This window comes from Morone saxatilis, unplaced genomic scaffold (genome assembly GCF_004916995.1).
Source record: "Morone saxatilis isolate NCDOM2014 unplaced genomic scaffold, NCSU_SB_2.0 Contig1, whole genome shotgun sequence".
Classification (NCBI taxonomy): domain Eukaryota; kingdom Metazoa; phylum Chordata; class Actinopteri; family Moronidae; genus Morone; species Morone saxatilis.
This window is the reverse complement of record NW_023339651.1, coordinates 3,491,561-3,508,417: the sequence shown is the minus strand read 5'-3', so window position 1 is coordinate 3,508,417 and position 16,857 is coordinate 3,491,561. Positions and strand designations below refer to the sequence as shown.

Sequence of the window (16,857 nt, the reverse complement as noted above, 5' to 3'; positions counted from 1 at the left end):
TACCCACCTTTCAAGTAATTTCCCCACGGGGATTATTAAAGTATTTCTGATTCTGATTCTGATTCTGATACTGTATATTTATTTGAGAATATCAAATAATTATGTCTTTTCCAGCTGAACAATGTTAAAGCGAGTCAGGCCTGTAATTTCTTCCAGAGAATTCAAAATGTTTAAACACAGGCTGTTATTCAAAGACATAAGTCAACAACCACAACAGCCCTGGAGGACATTCTGTGGTAGTTGGCATGAATACATTACTGTTGAAATGTAAGGTCGGAGAACAGCTGAAAGACTCCTAACTGCCTGATGCAACAGCTTCCACTGCAGTGTAAGGGGCCTTTCTGGTGCCTGATGATAAGGCGGAACTGCCATTTTGTTTCATTTTACTCATCCCGCTGACATTTTGTCCATATTAGCCACTTTAACTTTAAAGGGAGTGTATATTTGTTTGGTTTGGCTCTTACCAATCAGTAGCAACTGAAGAGGAAACATGCCGGTTTAATATTTATTTCTGTAGTTCAACAAACGAACTATTACAGCTGTGTCAATCTAGCTGATCGCCAGCTACAGTCATGTGCCAAAGTCACTAAATGAACTTTGCTTTGCTTTTTTCTGGTATAACCAAGCACAAAAATCTAAATTGTCATTTTGTTTCATTTATTTTACACAGCAAGACGTGTTCACGTTAGCTGAATTAAGCTTAAAACAACCTGTACAGCTGTGCCGATCTCATCCACTCCATTTTATGGTCACCATTTTTCATGCGTGTATCTAGGCAGCGAGCTTTGTAGGAAAGATGATGTCTCCATTTTTAATCCCATCTGCAAAGCTGTGATTGAACTGTTTATCTAACTGGGCAAAAGTCTGTGAGCACAACACCAGTTCAGAGATCTAGAAACAGACTAGCTTTGTGTGTAATGCCCAGAAATCAACACACTGCTAAAAGCAGCTCTGTAGGGCAACTGAGGGGCGGCAGATCAAACAGGACAACCTCTAATGTAATAATGAGGGAAAAAATGTGATTCCTAAACAAGTTAGAAAAGGTCTGTTACCCATATTTGGCTTTCAAGATAGACCACAATGGGCTTAGACGGGATAAACACACTAGAGTTTACATTAACTGTAAGTTGACTGGGAACAGAGGGGGTTGGATGGATGGATTATGACAGCTTTACCAGTTGAAAACAGAAACCAGGATCACTTCATTGTAACAAAGGATGTGCCTTTACAGAAAACTTGTGATGTCCAAAGCCCTTCAAAAAAAGCTGAATTAATGCACAGCCATAAAAAGCCATGTGTATTACCAGGAGTCCCCATTGAAAATATGTTAATCATAAGCCCCATGCTTTTTGTCTTTTTTGACTTCATTCACGCAGCTGGGGATTATTTCTGATGTTATTTTTAAATGCGGATGAGAAGAGTAATCACTAGACTGTACTATAAGTGTTTACAGGTACCAGTGAGGGCCATTCTGCAGCGACATAACACACAATAGGCATGAAAAATCTAGTTTTCAACATGATAGTGAGAGCTGGCAAGCTGGGAGGGAGCTGGCTCTGCTGCGAATATGCAAGACAACACATCAGCTCTGCACATGTGTTCCGCCTCTTTCAGAGGAGCCACCAAACTGGGAATTTGAACCAGACCAAACACAATGGACAACCAAAAGCTAAGGCTATAGAGGATGAACGAGCAAGAGAGTCGAGGCAGGAGGGGCTGAGGCTGGCGCCGCAGTCGAACTCACTAAATCACTGGACTAATGCGCAGCAGGCTTGTCATCTGAGCATCTCACACATGCACAAAAAAACACTTTAAAGCTGTCTTGAGCAGCTCTATACACGCTAGGTCTTATGTATATGAACCCACATAAAAGCAGAGCAGAGGGACTCCTGTGTTGACAGAGCTTAGCAGATCTTAGCTTTACACAACGCCAGTGCAGTGAATCAATTAAAGGCAGTTTGCTAATCAGCATGTACATTCCAGATAGACATGACGTATTGTAGAGACGATGAGCGCATGACACAAGAGGGTCATGCAGAGGTAGGGGGAAGGCAATGGAGTCATGAGGGGACTCAGATGAAGAGAGGACGGGGAGGGAGAGAAAGAAATGACTATGCGCTCCAGGATAGACAACATCTGTAAAACTAATTTCCTTCCACTCTAATTTTTTTCTTTTCTGACACAAAGTAGAAGGCAGCGCGGGGATGAACTCTGACAGAAACAGAGACAAAACTAGAGTGAGGTGCATGTACATACAAAATAAAACTTTCAAAGCCTGTTCAGAGGGTTTCATGATGTCAAAATATTAAAGATATTTGCTTAATTTTTGCCAGTTGAAAGCAAAAATGTATGTATGTGTGTACAGCCCTAACACAAGTTGTGGAATTTTCTAGTGCCCTTGCACTGAAAAGATCAAATACTACACAAAATAAGCGTGACTAGTTTTAGACAATTTGGCACACTCTCTATAAATTTCTCCTTGTACAATAATGGTAAAGCACGTAATTTGCAATATCTGGGGTATCTGAACAGGAAGATGCTTTGATTGTATTTTATTAGGTATTGGGATAATTGTAATTTATGTTGGGTTGTCTTTTTTCCACACTCTTGTTGTAGCTTATGTTTATTTTCTACCATTCATTTATCCAGAGGGCTAAGTACCTTAATTACATTTTTATAGTATGATTTCGTATTTGTATTATCACATAGAAGTGTAGGTCTCTGATATACAGATGCTTGTAAATTATAAAGTAAGTAGAGTTTTTTTTTTTTTTTACAAGGGGCTACAAAATCAGCCATCACTGAAGGAGATTAAGAGTGATGTGGGTTGCAAAGGTTAGTTAAACGCTGTTGGACAATTTATCAGGTAGTGACAAAAAGAAGACAAACTGGAAGTGATCGAGTGAGGAAACGAGAGAAAGAGAGGAGGAAAGAGATAGGGGGAAAAAACTACATAACAGTCAGCAAAACCTTCTTGGGACAGGTTGACTGTCAGCCCCCCCTTCCCACATCCACAAACACTCCCTGGGGTCAACATGCAGGGTGACAGATGCAGAGCGATGGGGCCCTGGGTGCTGTAGCAGCCTGTATTTGATTTAGGATTTTTGAACGTGGGCCAAGATTCCTGAAGGAACACAGTAAGCGGGGAGGGGGGCGCCATAAAAACCAGCCCAGAACTGGGGTATTAAAAAAAAGGAGAGGGAAAAAAGGGAATGTGGTGAATATGAAATAGCTGTGCGTATGTGTGTGTGAGAGCGCAGACATGCTGGTGTTGCTATGGTGAAACAAGATTCTGGGAATAGGGGAATGGGAGATTTTCAAATGGGAACATTGGGGGTGCAGTGTGTGCATGGAGCCAAACACATATCCAATGGTTCACATGTGCATATGCGTGTGTGTGTGTGTGTGTATCACTGTGTGTTAGTGTAGAAGCATAAAGGATATTTAAAGAAGTGAGGCACAGCATAAAAAAATAAAGAGGGGAGATCGGGGTCAAGGATGAGTGTAAGAGCGAAGCAGGCAAAAGTGAGAAGACAGAAGAGTGGGGAAAAAAAGAAAAACAAGGTCATAAAACCAGTTACAGTGCCATTTATGAGGGCTGGGTGTCAGCTGAGGATTTAGTCTCTTCATGTCCTGAGTTTGCCGACATCTGAAATGGACATGCGCAGCATTGGGAAAGTGCACATGCAAGGTCTTGGTGTTGTTGCACATTCACAGATGAAATTAAACAAAACCACTGTGCACAGCCAGGTTGTCATTTCATGCAAATTTTCTAAATGAGATTCCTTGAAGGAGGCTGTTAAAGAAAAACTGGCAATGACACCAGCTTTTTATTCATGTTTTACAAATTGATGTGGTGCAACCTCGGGGCTAATACTTATTAGCACCTTGGAGGAGTGCATGCTGTTTAATAGGCAAATTACAGTCAAAAGGCACTTTTACACCTTTAAAGGAAATCCAGGTTTTCTTTGTGACATACAGTACCGAAGGCCTAAAATCTCATGCTGTAATAACAAGAGGAAAGTTGCAGGTTTTCCATTGAGAGAGCTACACTTCTTCCATCCATATGCATTTCACCTTTATCTAAGGCTGAGCAAACACTGTTCCCTGCCTTCATCCATCCATGTAAGCCCCATTATAGCCTGCTGGATCAGAGGGCAAACAATTTGTTTGAGAACCTACAAAACTCCTCTTCCTGAGAATGAGTCACCAACCATGGGGTTGCTCAGCCACCATAAAACTTCACCAGACTGCCTCCTTCAATCTCTCGGCAGCTACAGAGGTTGCATTTTAAAAAGGTTTATCGTGCAAAAATGTCCTGAAAACCTGCAAGCGATTTACTGCAAAGATTTTGTTTGTGAAATCAATCCTGATGTACTTGCACTCCCGTATCCACCTCAGGAACCCACTGGCGTCTATGTAGCCAGGTGCAGCTTCAGTCAATGATCACAGCTGAAGCACAATAAAGCTAAATTATATGATATTGTCTAAAAAAATCCCCTTAGGAATATAACACAGACAACTAACTAACAATAACTTTGTTTTTAGAGGTGAGACGGAGAGTGTGAACTACAAAGTGCACGAAAAAAAAGACATATTTCTTTCCTTTTCAACAGCTGCTGCTTGTGCGACTTTCCTGGGATCAGTCCTGTTATTGAACATTTAATTTATGCCTGTTGGGTTTGGGTAGGTTTTTACCACAGGTGCAAGGCAAGCCTAGGATTTTACACCGTGCTGCAGTCACCTAAATGTGGAAATAACAAACCTCATCAAACCTATCTTTTACAAGTTTTAACACTAATGAATATTACACCAACATTCTTGAACATGTATCTCTGTTTTTCTAGACACATTGATCAACATTAGCTATATTTGCAGACAGACGATTCTCTAGTAGACCTCCATGATGGTGTCTGATGTGGTTGCAGTGTGGCACACTTAACGTATATGACTGTATGTTACTTCCCCAATGAAAATCATAAATACATTCATTCTTGAAACCCAAACCGTAACCCTTAATATAAACACATAAATTTTAAGAGCACTGGTCCTTTCATTTTGTCCCTGCTTATATGCTCTTATGTACATCAGTGTTGGTTGTAGCTCAGCCAGGACTTGCAGTGATCCTTGAGTGGCCCCTGGCTGAGTGTTCAAACAGGAACCTGCATGGTGAGTCTGTTTCACACTGAGCCCCCCATTTTTTTCCCTCCCTCTTTATCAGCAGCTTCTATTTATAGCACCTTTACTGCAGCAGTACAGCTTAGTACAGTATGTACCATAAAACATAGGCCTCTCCTGACCACATCCCCAGGCATGCCTCTGCAGTCGTCTCCCACTGCTGTATGCATGAGCATACGGAGAGTGCTGGAATTGTCTAGACGGGCGGATACACACACACAATGACACACACAGCCACATAAATGGATACACACAGCCTTGGGCACACACACTAAGATACAGGGACACACATACAGTCGCAAACACACAGAGACACATTCAGAGACACCACACAAGGACACACAAGCCCGTTTAGGGCTACGAACATACAAGGACACACGTAGAGTTAAATATAGCAAGCGATACACACATGGACACACAGGCTGGAACACTTACACACAGATTGGTATAAAAGGGACACACAAAGGCAAAGATTTACAAAAAGACTGTATTACATTTGGGAGGAAAATTGCAGTACTCCAGTGATTTTGTCATTATCTTGTTAAAGTCAATAAACAAACAAGCACTTATTCACTCTGTCTTATTGTGCATTGTTTTGATACATTTCTACATAAAATTCATGACTGGAGCTGAAGCAACTGGTTGAATTCGTCTATAAATCAGCAACTATACTGAAGTCAAGTTGCTCAAAATTCACTGGTTCCAGCTGCTCAAAGATGAACATTTGTATTCTCGCAACCCTATATGATGGCAAACTAAATATCTTTGACTATTTGACTGTTGGCCAAAACAATCAATCGGAAGACATAATCTCAGGCACTGAGAACATTTTATAGACTAAATGATTAGTCGCTTAATAGAGAAGATAATCAGCAGTTAGTAGCAAGGCATACATTATACATAAGGAAAGGTCTCTTCTTTCTGTTCCAACCACACAGACAAAGAAGTGTCAAGGAGCAGAAGCAGGTCAGGAGCATTGCATATGATTGATATGATCTCAGCAGCCTTGCTCCGACTGGGGACATGTATGGAGAGGTCAAAGGTCAAGGCTGACACTGCAGGTCTTCTGACAACACTACAGCATACTGTGACTCTTGATTTCCAGCAAAAAAAAAGACAGCACAAGCCCTTCTAAAGAAACTTTGTCCAACAAAACCACACGTGTAAGTTCAGTTTATCTAAATCCAGGAATTCAACAGGAATGTACAAGGTTCAACAGCTTAAAAGCATTCAAAGACTGGAAAAAAAGAGGGAATTTGTGTTGTGCAGGCCTATCTGACAAACAGCCAAACACTGAACAACAGCACCCTACCACACATAAAAACACACACACACACACAAACACAGGTGTGTCAAACCACACTGGCACAATTTCAGCTAAACTAACCTTGACAGACTTGGCTGAGTTTCCCTACACAAGATGCTTTGCCAAAAGGCACGTGGGCAATTTATGTAATAGAGATAACACCTCAGCTGGCAGCGTAGAGCCAGATCAAACAAACGGAAAAAGAAAAGAAAATGACATCAAGGCACAAAGCAACAATACAACCGCTGAGAAGAAGCATTAAAATGAGAAAATCATCATAGTCATTTGGGACTAATATGTATGATAATATGAGTCATATGTCTGGCCTCAGTGCTGGCTTCTGTGTCGCTCTGATATGATTAATGATATCCCTCATGGCAGAGACTGAAACCTAACCTCAGTTAATGTTCCACCAACCGTCCAGTGAAATAAGAAAGAGGTGTGAATTTGATCTGACTTTATTATGACCTATAAAAGTCAACTAGTCCAAAGCGGTGGAGGGAAAATGTCCCAGTATGGCTTCAGCTAGTCATGGCATGCTGAAACCAGTCCAATAGCTTATAGAATTGTGCTTTTAATTAAAAGGTGCTGAAGACGGTTCACTGATCTGGAACTCATCCAAATACAGCACAAAAAGTACGCTGAAGCATTCCTGTGCCCATCCTCTTCTGTACCTGCTGGAATGAGAAAACATTCATTCAAATATAACGTACATGTGTGTGCACGTGGTTATAAATCCACTATTTTAAATAACTTGGTTTGTCCCTCGTCTGTCTTTAATAGCGTAAAGTGATTGAACCCCCTTTCGTAGCTCTCTCACATGCCTGCGTAAAACTCAAACCAGACTGTGCTAAGTGTTGCAGGAGTTGAGACCACGTGGAGAGCTACAAGAGTGTCCACTGCATGTACTGAGCCAACGTTCCTAACCCCAGGCGTTTAATAGTCTTCCCTCTTCCCCGCCTTTATTGGAGTCCTCCAAAGTTCACTTCATTTGTGTGGCAGAAGAGTAGGAGTGAGCAGGGAAGACTGGAATATTTGTGGCCTGACAACAAAAGAGCTGGAATGTCCTTCTCTAAACTGGTTAATGTTGCCCACCACTCTCAAGCCATTTCTGCCCTCTTTTCCCTCTTTCTCAAATGGTTCTGTTCTTTGTGGGGGTCTTTGTCCTTCTAGGAACAGCAGTCTGGTCTTGATTATGGAAATGTTCGTTGTATCCAGAGCTTTGGAACCATGTTTACAGCAATTTGGACATAATAAACATGCTGACTACAGATATAGTGGCTTTTGTTTTGAGTCTCAGTGAGGTGCCCGTGGTCACAAAGGCAGCCTTTCTTGAGCAGAAGGGAGCTTTGAAATTAACACCGACTCTTTACACCCGCACCTCTGGATACCTATTGCTTGGCAGAGTACACATTATCAGATCCTACTCAACGCAGATATGTACAGAACACTATGTGCAATCCCCCAGTATAGAACCATATGAGCAAGCATGTTCTTCATGGGCATGTACTGCCTCAGAGAGTGTGCAACAAAATGACCCACTTTCTCCCCAACCAAGATATACTATACAGCCCTACTTATCTGCACTGATGTGTTACTCATTAAACTTGTAAACCAGTAGATGTTCAGCTTTTTTGTCCTCAGCCAGAGGTACAAGATACTCTGATGTCTTAGTATGTGCCGTACATGCTGTCTTTATCTATAATCCCATACAGCTGAACCCAGACTGGGCGAGAGTGAGAGCAAACACAGCATTAAACAAGAAAAGGAGTCTGGCGCGGGTTGAGTACTTTGAACCCGTTTTCTCTTTCCACGTGGATGGGGCGCAGTGTCACACTGGACTGTATGCTGCATATGTAATGTGGCGGGGGCGGTGGGGGGGACCAACTGTTTGAGCAGGAACTTGTGTTCATATCACTCTCTGCTGCACCTGTTCTACGCCTCAACTGACATTGCCTTGGGGAGAGATGAAGCGGGAGGGGGAGGAGACACACGGGGTGGGAAAGAGGGATGAAAATGGGACCCTCAACCATTAAAACCCATAAATGTTGAGCATGAACACAGATGTGATCAACATTCACAGAAACTGCTCCTTTGCTGTTATTTACAGCAGATCTGTGACATCGGTGGGACCGGACTGAATCATCAGGCCTGTTCACATGTCCAGCCAGTTTGTGCACAGCTATAGTTGCTGGAAAAAAACAAAGTTCAATATTTGTTTTGCATTTATTGATTCTTTTCATCTGCAGATGAATGTTTAATAATCCTGTATATGAGGATGTGTCAGAAATAATGTGCTTAAACAGTTAGGTGTGTTCGATGAAAGCACTAACCTGCTTCAGCCCTTTAGTATATGGTAATTACAGTCACAACAAAGAGGAGGCTGTCCTCACTGCGGAGTTTGTTCAAATACTTCAAACAACAAAGCATCTGGCTGGGAGCTCGCTAATTACGTTCCATCTACTGCAAACAGTCAGTTCTAGTTTGTTTTACCTTTGACTATGATCATGAGTTTTTAGAAGGAAAGAAACTCTGAAATATATTTGTTGACATTGCTGTTTGCTTATTCACGTATATGTTTCTTTGTATTTGGACATATTGTGTCAGTGTTGTGTGTGAGTGGCTTATTATTTGTTTGTACATGTTTTGTTAGAAAATAATTTAATAATAATAACACACACACACAAAAAAAACATGACTATGATCTCTTTCTCTGTCTTTCCCACAGCGCCGTCCAGCACTTTACTGACAAACAATGTTGTTCTGGAACTTGTTGAACTGTAAATTATACAGACCCAACAGGCATAAGACATCAATGACAGTATTTATATATACTGAATAAATCTTGGATTGTGGTCGAAATTGCAGCTAACTATTCTTATTGATTAATCTGTTTCTGTCAACTGATTGATAGTTCGAGAAAAGTATTGAAATGCACATCACAAGTTTTGAAAGCCCAATGAGATCCAAAGTTATGCAAATCACAAATGTAAAAATAGAAAATACATTGCATAAATTTAAGAATTCTCACATTTAGAAGCTGGAACCAGCAAATGTTTGGTAATTTTACTTGACACATGGTGTAAACAATTATTTTTATTTTTATTAATCTTTTTAATGAATTGCTGGATCAGAAACTTGAAGATATTTTTACTCTAAATATGACTTAAATTATAGTCAACTAATCAATTACATGAATAATTACTGCAACTTTATATTAATAGTTCATCAATTACTAATAAAAACTGATGGTAAAAACTGAAATGGACTTGCTTGAAAGACACCTGAAGAGTTCACCGCAGGCGCTGCTCGTGACTGTTTGCCATGATGTGATCACCACGGAGGTCCTGCACACAGCAATTTAATTTATACTCCCTTCGACCATGCTTCATTATACTCTATATCAGATGTCCTATCATGCTCTGTAATTAGAAATCGGTATGTTATACATTCCCCTTAGACCTTATCAACATGTAACTGCCATCAAAGGTTCAGAGCGCTGCTAACTCCAGGAGCAGGTAGCAGTTTAACGTCTGTTTGGCTTTAATTCATAATGTCAGTCTATGTAAACATCCTGCTATCTCAAGCTGTAGTGCAGCTAAGAAAATAGAATATATTAAGCATTTCTCATACACAATGACAAAGCTACAGGGCTGTAGAAAATGTTCACGCATTTCCAGTATGTAAATATATTAAAATGCCAAAGCTCCAGAAATTTGTATTCCTGTCAGACTAGCTGTTACTGGAGCTCCCAGTAAAACTTGTGAACGTAGGACAATGTGCCTTGTCTGCTTTGCTAAAAGAAGTCATTCATTGTTCATTGGAAACTTGATAACACTTGATACAATCATATCTGTTTCACACCATGATATCCACTTGGCTGTCTGACAGGAGCCGTTGCAGTGGCAGGCAATTTAGGCTGCCTGGTGAGGACCTCAGCGATATGCAACACGCAAGTAACTTGTCCAAGCTGTGATCACAGGTTACCAGGCAGGGGTCAAAGTATCGAGCCACTCAGATAGCAAAGAGCTTCTTTTTTTCCTTTTTCTTGCAAACCTTTCAGCTGTCATCACACTACTCACTGTAATCAATATGTCAATCCTGTCTCCTCTTCTGTCACGGCCTACAATCCACAGTTATATCTGAGTGATGAAACAAAGTGCTCTCACAGCATGAAATATATTCTTTAAAAGAAGAAAGTCAGCTCTGTAGACTAGCAATAACGCGGTTTAGCCTGTCCTTTGAGCTGCTGGAGATTTTAAATGAATGTCAGAGTTGAAAAGGAACATGACATCTTATTTTGTTGTGTTCTGAGACTCGGGCATGAATTTCTGATGGCTTGTTTGAAGGTTGAACACATCAATCTTTTAAACTGACTTAAAGGTTCCGTGGAAGCTTTGGAAACAGACTGTTACACTGACATGGCTGATATTATCAGACGATTGTAGATCAGAAAAGATATATCAGAACTGGCATGAACTGGCATGTCAAGTAACAAGAACTCATATGTTTGAGTAATGTTGCTTTTACTTAGTTTGTCCAACTGTCCAACTAGAAAATATACTGCTTTGTGGTCAAAAGAGTTAAATATATCCAAATAATAAATAAACAGCTGATTTTCCTGATCCTCTTATCAAATATTGATAAAGCATCAGCTTCAAAACTGCAGTACTGGTCCTACCACAGGTGGCAGAATGGAGCAACTTTCAGAAGTTTTTGTATCTTGTATTCTGCTAGCAAATACACAAGAATGCACATGTACTTTAGTCGATTAATCAATTAGTTGGACAGAAAATGTATCAATAACCATTCAGATTAAATGCTTTAATTATTTTTTTAAGCAATAATGTCAAATATATGCATGATTACTCACAGCACAAACACGGAATCATACAAATGTGATTTAAAAGAATGCATCTAACAGACGAAATAAACAGCTGCTGGAAGCTCAACTTTGGAAACATCCCAAACTTGGACTTTAGCTTTATCTTTGCAATCTGCAGCACCAATCAGCTCTAGTTCAAACTAAAACACAGCTCTGAGAGGTAAGTAATCATAACCAGAAACAATTTTACCCAACATTACACCGCAAACACTTTCAACTCTCTGTGGTTTGCTTTTCCGCTTGAGCCTTCCTTATGACCCCAAACAGAGCCTGTCTTTAATGCACATGTTGATCTGTTCGCATGAGGATGAATGAAATAACAGTAGAGTATCAACAGAGAGCTGTAAAAGAGGAACATTTTGTGTTTTGCTAAGAGGAGGCAAAAACCACTTCCTTTCAGTGAATGAAAGAGCTGTCCAAGAAACCGCACAGTTTCATAAAATACCACCCACTCTATCTCTATGATGTTGCAACCTAACATTACAGCTGCACCTTGTTTATCCTGCACTGCAATAAAACCATATGCTGGAAAGCAGAGAGCCTCTTGCCCTTCAAAACATAAAGCCCAATACATTACAGGGTCACGCCTCCACCGCTGCACTACGACCTAGCCAAGCCTCCTGGCTGCAACGCACCTATCGCAGTATTAAGACAACCACAAATTAAGCTGCACAAAGACAATTCAACCTGGGATTACTCACCATCATGATTCCCTCAGTTCCTGGAAATATCATTTAGCAGCATGCTAATTACTCCCTCGCCTCTTTGCAGAGTAAAACAAAATTGCCTGTCCTCTATTCTGTCTAGACTTTCAAGAGCCTCAAGGCTGGTTATTAAGTTTGTTTATTGATTAGCAAGAAAAATGCTTACTCAAATGTCACAAACAGAAAAGGAGACAGCATTAATACAGGGACAGCTTGCACGCACATCTGTCTGACTGTAATGGTTTCATTTTAAATGTCACTGTGTCTCTCTTCTGCACAGCATTAACGGTCATAAAGCGGACTTCTTCCGGTTAGTGCCAGGCAGAGCCTGAATGGCCATCTGAGAAATTCAATTCACTCACATTGAAATTGAGGTTTAGTACAGGAGCTGTCCAAAAGCGTGCGCTGGGATTACCCAGCCAGGTGGTGAGTCAAACTGTCAGAGAATAAAAGTAATTCATCCGCTGGCTCCAAGCCCACTCACAGTTTGTCCATCCTCCTTTACAGATCCACAGTCAGAGCTCAGATTATCTGTGGATGAATTCAAATGTGTGAGATTGTGTGTTTGTATTTGTCTGTGCCTGTCTTTGAGCATGTTTGTACATATTTGATTATGTGTGTGTGCATGTTTGTATTTGCGTCGGTGAAAGTGGGACCAGGTGCGGGTGTGTACTCATTTGTGATTGTGACAGTGTGTGTGTGTGCCAGAGCGGGAAAGTGATTCCCCTGATGGGCTTGACAGCTGTGCAGGGAGTGGCTCAGCTCGTTGTCTCTGCCACCTGAGAAGCACAAGGGCGGGATGTGTGTGTGTGTGCAGCGTCCATGCTCACCTCCCGTCCCTCTGACAGAAGCCACTTTGTTTTGATTCATGTACTAGCCCCTTACAAAGTAAAGGATGTACCAATGTAAAGTTTATGTAAAAAACTTCCACATGAATATCTACAAACACTCTTGCACATTTGCATCTGAGTAGCCTGGATAAACATGTAACATGTAAGTAAGCTGCCAAAGGCCAACAAGTCAAACAGCATATTATGTTCTTTTGACACAATCTCTGAGTTAAATATTCATTCATACATATCATTATCAAGTTAAGCTTCTTAATTGGGGCCTCAAGCAGCAAGTAGCTCCTAAAAATAAGGTATGCACTAGGCGACACCTGTTGCACCAATGTGTCTACAGCTGTTATGTTAATACATCAGATACATATTTCATCAGCATTTCATATGCTGTTCTCACTTTCAGGTTTTAGATACAGCTTGTGGAAATTAGTTACCTCTCAAAGCAGGTTCTGCTTTCTCAGCCAAAAAAAGTTGATTGTAGTTCTCAATTGAATCTTTTATAGTATATATCTATAGTGGATTCAGTAGTGCATTCAGATTCAATAAACTGCCACCAAACCCCGGCCCTAACAACAACTGCTGTATCCCGCTGCACATCTCTCGATGCACAGTGCAGTGCTCGACCTTGAGTGCACATATAAACTATTAAAAGGATCATCAGTCAACGTGAACACTGCTGTAAAACAAAGGCACAACCTTTCAGTTAGGAACCACATTATTCTGTGGTTAGTGGCGAGGACAAAAGGGAAAAAGTGCAAGTTCAACACTGTGCAAGATGATGCTCTTTGGGAGCTGCACCAGGCTAATTTCAGTGTCCATTTACTGTCGACTCAGTGTGATTTCTCAGTCCTCCACATGACATGCAGGGATGTGGACATGTTTATTCCTGTGACACAAAAGTGAAGGACATAAATAAGTGTAAATATGTAATAATAATATTTAATGTGTAATTTGTCTGATTATCCATTTTCAAACATACAGTATGTCTAGGAGAGATTGTGTGTGATTATGCCTAGAATCACTGCGTATGAGATGATGCAAAGTTTTGTGACATCCAATTTGACTAGTAAATAAAAGCTGGTGCAACACACAGACCTGATGTCCACATATGTTACCCTCTTGCTGTTAAGGTGGCAGAGAGAGAAAGTTGTGCCCATAAATCTTATCTGGAAAGGAGAGGAAAAGCTTTCAGGAGAGAAAGCTGCAGCCTTCTGGTGTATACTGCACTAATCCAGGCTGCATGTTTGATCACTTTCAAATTTACTGTGCAGTTTTGACAGGCAAAAAGCATGGGGACAAACATGTCAGTGAGCTGTACATATAGGGAACCCCCCCCCCAAACCAAATCTGATATTTGCACCTGTGGAAATTAGATACTGTGTCCCAGCATGGAAAAATAAAACCAACCAACCCCACCAGTCTTTTGACTTTGTGACACTACCGAGGTAACTATACACTCACAGACCCCACTGATGTAGGGTCACAGTTAATTAAGTATGTGCAAAAACAGGAATATTGAGTGACTTAGCAGTGAATATGTCATCCTCTGGAGGTGTACACAAAGCTATGAAAACAGTTCTTACCTTGGTTGTTAGTTGTTTTCACTCCAGTTTCTTTACATTTGATTCCAGCCGTTATCCAAAAGCAGGTCTCATGGAACTCTGTAATCAGAATAGAAAATCGGTGATTCCTTCATTTCTTTGCCAACAAAAGAAAAACATCCACCAGGCCAAACACTCCGGAGAGTGAAAAGGCTTACAGAGGGATCCTGTGAGACAGGAGTTAGCCAAATCCTGCAGATAGCCACAGCTCTGCAAAAGGAAATCCACATGGCCACTCATGCATGCGTGTACTGCCAAGTCAGGGATGACATGGGAGGAGTCTCAGAGTTCAAGAGAGGAAAATCCCCGAAGGAGGTGCAAGGTTTTCTTGCCTAAGCAAACCGATGTTAGATTTTCATGTGACCAGCTTACCACTAAAAGGCTTAGTAGTCTAATCCTTTAGCCAAATGAAGTGTCTAACTTAAGGCTTAGGCTGGCCAGAGGAATCAAAGGGAGTTTATAGTATGGACCTTGCTAGACTTTCAAAAGACCAGGAGTACACTATCTGTTCAGGAATGCATTGATGGAGGGCATTTCTCCACGGTACAGGTATTCCCTTAATCATCCCTGCAGCCACTTTTCAGGCAACAAGGCCTTTTATTCATACCTGAGGTAGTATTACAATACAAGGCTTTCAGGCAACATTAATGATACAGGTTGACTATCACACACACACACACACACACACACACACACACTTCAGCTTAAGATGTCACAATCCTGGCAGCAAAAGTGAATTATTAGCAGTCACGCCTCAACAAATATCCTCAAGGTGACGATGAGAGTTGTGAACGTGTGAATCTGCATAACTGTTGTGAATGTCAAGTAGATCGTTGCAACAGCATTCATGCTTGGTATACCTGTGCAGAAACCTCTTTTAAAAGGCTATGAACATAATAACGATGTCCTTGATTTATGACTATTGAATTAAATGATATTACGTTGTACATCTCATTCAATCATCTTACACTGAACAGGATTAAAATCTGCCTCTTTGCATTGGATCAAAAAAAGTGAATGGCAGCGACAAATTGAATAAGGCTTTCCATCTGTGGCTTCTCACACACACACACAAATGCACGGAGTCAGATAAACACACCAGTACACAGACATGCTATATACACCCATTAACATGAAAACATATGTATCAACAAACATTAAAAAACTGACATTAGGGCTGCGGATAAACTGATTAAAATTATTATTAGGAGTTTTTTTTATTAGTTAATCATGAAATTAGAAGCGTAAAGACAATCCAACACAACAGTGAGAGATTCAGATTCAGCGATGTAAGACCAAATATAGCATGAAATTAGGAAATAAATCAATACAATTGTCAAAAAACAATCTTTTTAAAATAACTGTTTGTTGGTTAGGTCTGGGTGATACGGCCTAAAAGCAAAATCTCAGATTTTTTCACATCACAGTCGATTTGTGATAATTGTTTTCATTTTTATTGAAACAAACTACAAAAGACACCGTCTGCATCGTTTTATAATGTAAACTTGAATGAATCGATTTAGCGTATCGGTACTCTCCTGCAGGCTCACTGTGTTCCCCGGTCATAAACCTGCTTCAGATCTCCAATAACATTCCCACAATGAAAGAAATATCCAACTACTGTGTACAGTGCTGCCAGAAACTGAAAGTACCAAATTATGAAAGATGACACTGACCCAGGAGCAGCGGTAAACAATACCCATTCTGCAGCATGTTTCTGAGGCAGATGACATCATTTTCTGTGGCATTTGTATTGCTGTATTAGAAATAAAAATGAAGGAAATAATTACTAATCATAATAATAATTATTATTATTGTCTAATCACGTGGAATTATCCTTCAGTTCAAAGCATATCATATCATTACAATTGTATACTTTTAGTATCTGACCTTGGACATCTAGACATATAGATACACAGCTTTATTTTACATGTAGTTGTATGTACATGTGTGATGAGCAATGGCAAGCCTAAACGTTTTAAAAATGTATTAAATGAACTAGTTCCAGCTCTTATTTAGACAAAAAAACACATATCCATTGATATACAATATAATATTATCGTCAGTGTCTTTGTCAGACTATCATCATTATCTGATGACATTCAGCCAAGTAGCACCACGACATTCTCACCTTTTCACCTGACTTGGCGGAAAAAATAAGGCGACTCCTATCTTGCACTGAAAAGATAATGAAGTAATTCTTGGAGGCACATAAATGTGTCTGCTTGTTGGCGGCATTCTCAAAAGAAACATGGGGGGATTGGTGGCCTTTTTCTATCTGATTTTGTCTCACAAATCAAAGTCCGTACAAACAGTAAACTAATGAAGGATGTTGCCAGGA

The 16,857-nt window shown here is 40.4% G+C and overlaps 1 protein-coding gene across 1 annotated transcript in view; it reads right to left on the bottom strand.

The window, feature by feature from the left end:
* Positions 1 to 16,857, bottom strand: part of LOC118325971 (thyroid hormone receptor alpha-B) — a 119,789-nt gene that overhangs the window by 84,850 nt on the left and 18,082 nt on the right. Inside the window, exon 2 of the mRNA XM_035658849.1 lies at positions 14,499 to 14,576. The gene's annotated coding sequence lies outside the window, so the exon portion shown is untranslated. The remainder of the gene's footprint in view (positions 1 to 14,498; positions 14,577 to 16,857) is intronic.